Genomic DNA, 3,819 nt, shown 5'->3' on the forward strand with positions numbered 1-3,819 from the left:
GAGCCCGGCTGCAGTGCTTGTCCTCCACCTCCTGGCCTGACTCTCCGTCCCTCCGGCACCACAAGCTGCAGGTGAGTCTGGAGAGGTCCTTTCGGTCAGGAGATCCATCTTGTTTGTGAGAGTGGGTGGAGACAGACAGTGGATGTGTTGGGCACCGGCTTGGGGCCCTGAGGTCGGAAGGCCTGTCCTGGGACTCAGCCTCACCATGCTGCAGGCAATCGCTGCCTGAGCAGGCAGTTTGACGCTGGTCCACACTGGGCAGGAGAAGCAGTGAAAGAAGTGAACACACACCTGCTCACAACGTCACCCTCCATCTGTCTCCAAATGCGTGTGTTTTAACGCTGTTTTAATTGAGTAATTTAGATGGAGAAAAGGGCACAAATACATTGAGGTTATTGAATTCTTCACAAAGGAGCACGCTGGTGTCACTGACACCCAGACTCGGGAGCAGGACAGCACCCCAAAGTCCCAGCCCCCCGCCCCCCAGCCACTGCCTCTAGAGAGTGGTTACAGCCCCGTTTTCCTTCTCGACTCTACTGAGACAACTGCGCACTGTCAGCCCACTGAGGGAATGACTGGAGCACTGTCTTCAGACGAGCATGTCCAGCCCCCCGTGCAGCCGGTCCCCACACCCCTGAGGCAGCGGCTGGCTGGGTCTCCCGCACCGGAGAGCTGGTCTTGCCCTGCATGTCTTGCCCTTAGGTCCCTGGCTTCTTTCCTCAGAACTGTGATTTAGGATACTCCTGTCGCTATTCATCAGGGTTTGTTCTATTTCTGATGATGCTTCGTGGTCTGACAGCCTCACAGCTAGTTCACCTGTTCACCTATTGGTGGAGGAGACATCTGAGTTGTTTTCAGTTCCCAGTTCTTTTTTTGGCTGTACCACGCGGCATGTGAGGCCCGAGTTCCCTGACCAGGATGGAACCCGTGCCCTCTGCATCAGGAGCATGGAGTCCTAACCTGAACCACCAGGGAACTCCCAGTCTCTGGTTACTATGAATGAAGCCGCCGTGGATGTTTACATACAAACATAGGTGTGTTTTCATACATACATACGTGTGTTTTCACTTCTCATGGGCAGACAACTATGAGTGAAATTTCTGGAACTGATGCTAAGTGTGAACTTTATTAAGAACTGCCAGTCTGTTTACCGTGTAGAAACCGTTTTCCACCCCAGCCAGATACATGCACGGCTTCCTGCTGTTCCACCTTCTCACCAGGATTTGGTATTATCAGTCTCTTATGCTTTCAGACTTTCTAGTGAATGTGTTCCGTCTCATTTTAATTTGTGTTCATGTACGATAATGTCGAACAGTCTCTTCCTATACTTACTGGGCATTTATATATCTTTCTTAGGAAGTCTCTGCTCAGATATTTCGCCCTATTTAAAATCAGGCCATTTGTCATTCTGCCCCTGGGCAGTAGGAATTCACGGGTGTCCTGGATACACGTCTCTGTTAGATTCTTGTTTTCCGCACATTTTCTCCCAGTCTGGGACATGGCTGTTTACTTTCTTAACTGTACTCCAGTGTCATCTTACCCAAAAATTCAGTGAAAGAATTATTGTCATTGGAACTTTATTGACTTTATAGGTCAGTTTGAGGAGAATTTTGTCTTCAAAAATGTGAACTTAATATATCTCTGTTTCTTTAAATTTTTGATTCCAGTAATGCGTTGCTGTTTTCAGTGTGAATAGAGGTCTTAAATTATCTTTTGTTAGTGTATTCCTGTTCTATGTTTCTGATGCTATTGTTTTAAAATTTTCTTATTCTTACTTAACATGGGTGTGCACATAGTGTTTTCTACCTTTTTTAATTGAAGTATGGTTGATTTACATTGTTTCAGGTGTATAACAAAGTGATTCAATATATACACATACATTGTTATTTTTTAGTCACTAAGTTGTGTCTCTTTTTTGACCCCATGAACTGTAGCCTGTCAGACTTCTCTGTCCATGGGATTTTCCAGGCAAGAATACTGCAGAAGGTTGCCACTTCCTCCTCCAGGGGATCTTTCTGACCCAGGGATCAAACCCACATCTCCTGCGTTGGCCGGGCAGATTCTTTTATCACTATATATGTGTTCTTTTTCAGATTCTTTTTCATCACAGTTTACTATAAGATACTGAGTATAACTAACAGATAACAGTGGGTCCTTGTTGTCTACTCCAGCACTTTTGCCTGGAAAATCCCATGGACAGAGGAGCCTGGTAGGCTGCAGTCCATGGGGTCGCTAAGAGTCGGGCATGACTGAGCAACTTAACATTCACTCTTCACTTTCATGCATTGGAGGAGGAAATGGCAACCCACTCCAGTGTTCTTGCCTGGAGAATCCCAGGGACGGGGGAGCCTGGTGGGCTGCCGTCTGTGGGGTCGCGCAGAGTCGGACACGACTGAAGTGACTTAGCAGGAGCAGCAGCAGTGTGTCTCTATTAATCCCAAACTCCTAATCGATCTCCCCTTTGGCGACCGTAACTTTGTTTTCAAGTCTGTGGGTCTGTTTCTGTTTTGTAAATAAGTACATTTGTATCATTTTGGGGGATCCCACATGTACCTGCTGGTGTTGGTCTTCCCTGTCTGACTTAGCTCACTTAGAGCAATCATCTCTAGGCCCGTCCACGTGGCGACACATGGACTTTGCAGTTGTCGGCGGCTGGGTTCACACGTGCGCAGTCATTCACCCTGTATCCTCAGTGGGTCAGTGCCTGCCCCTGCCTGGAATGGTGCTGGTCCTCACGGACCAGAGAGCGGGCACCCTCAGAGGAGGCGGGCTCAGCTCAGCCTCTCTATGTGGGGTCCCCTCGGTGGGGCTGCCTGCCATGTTCCGAGCCCAGGTCTGGCCAGGTTTGTGTACCACCGATGAGGGCTGTACATCTGTAAAAGCTTTTAAATCATACTTGACATTAGTTTGTTATTTTGCTGAATTTGACAATAAAAACAGACAGTCGTTTTTTAGGTTCTTTTCCCCTCTGGGGGAAGAACAGTCTTTCGATTTACCCAAACTTTAGGCGTCGACTTCTTTTTAGAAATTCATCTCTCTTTTTTTGTTATTACACAAGTGTACAAGCGGTGCATGTGCACTGAAGAAAATGAGAAAATTCAGCCAAATCAAAAAATGTTTAATTGCCTCAAGGTCAGGAACAAAACAAAGATGGCACTTTCATGACTTCGGTCAACCTGGGGCTAGAAGTTCCAGCCAGAGTGGTTGGGCAAGAAAGGAAATACAGGGCGTCCCGGCTGGAGAGAGGGGAAGCCACTCCAGCTCACAGGTGATTTAGACACAGAACATCCTGAAAGGCCCGCAAGGACTGTTGAAGACAGTAAATTCAGCAAATGGATAATCCACACGTGCTGTATCCACACAGTGGGGTGTTAACTCAGCCATAGAAAGAAGAGGCACAACATGGGCGGACCTAGACCACATCAGGCTGTGAAAGAAGCCAGACAGGAGGCCACAGAGATTGCATGTGATTTTGTGATTTGTAAGGAAGAGCGACTTGGGACTCTTCCTACGATTAAGTTAGAGGTATTGATACGGGTCTATTACCCTGGACTGCGGGGTTGGACCTGGTGTAATCCAGGGGCCCTTACGAGAGGGAGGGCTTGTCTAGAGAGGGAGCGAAGCCAGTGCGACAGGTAGAGCAGGAACTGGAGTGGTGCCCCCACAGGCATCCTGGGCAACTGGGAGCTGGAAGAGCTGAGGGTGAGTTCTCCCCTGAGCCTCCCGAAGGGCCCCTGCTGGCCTGGCCTGCATTCCCGCAGGACCGAGCGCAGACTGCTGGCTTGCGCTGTTGGAGAAAGCCTGTGGTGGTCTAAGCCA

Source organism: Budorcas taxicolor, chromosome 14 (genome assembly GCF_023091745.1).
Source record: "Budorcas taxicolor isolate Tak-1 chromosome 14, Takin1.1, whole genome shotgun sequence".
Taxonomy (NCBI): Eukaryota; Metazoa; Chordata; class Mammalia; order Artiodactyla; family Bovidae; genus Budorcas; species Budorcas taxicolor.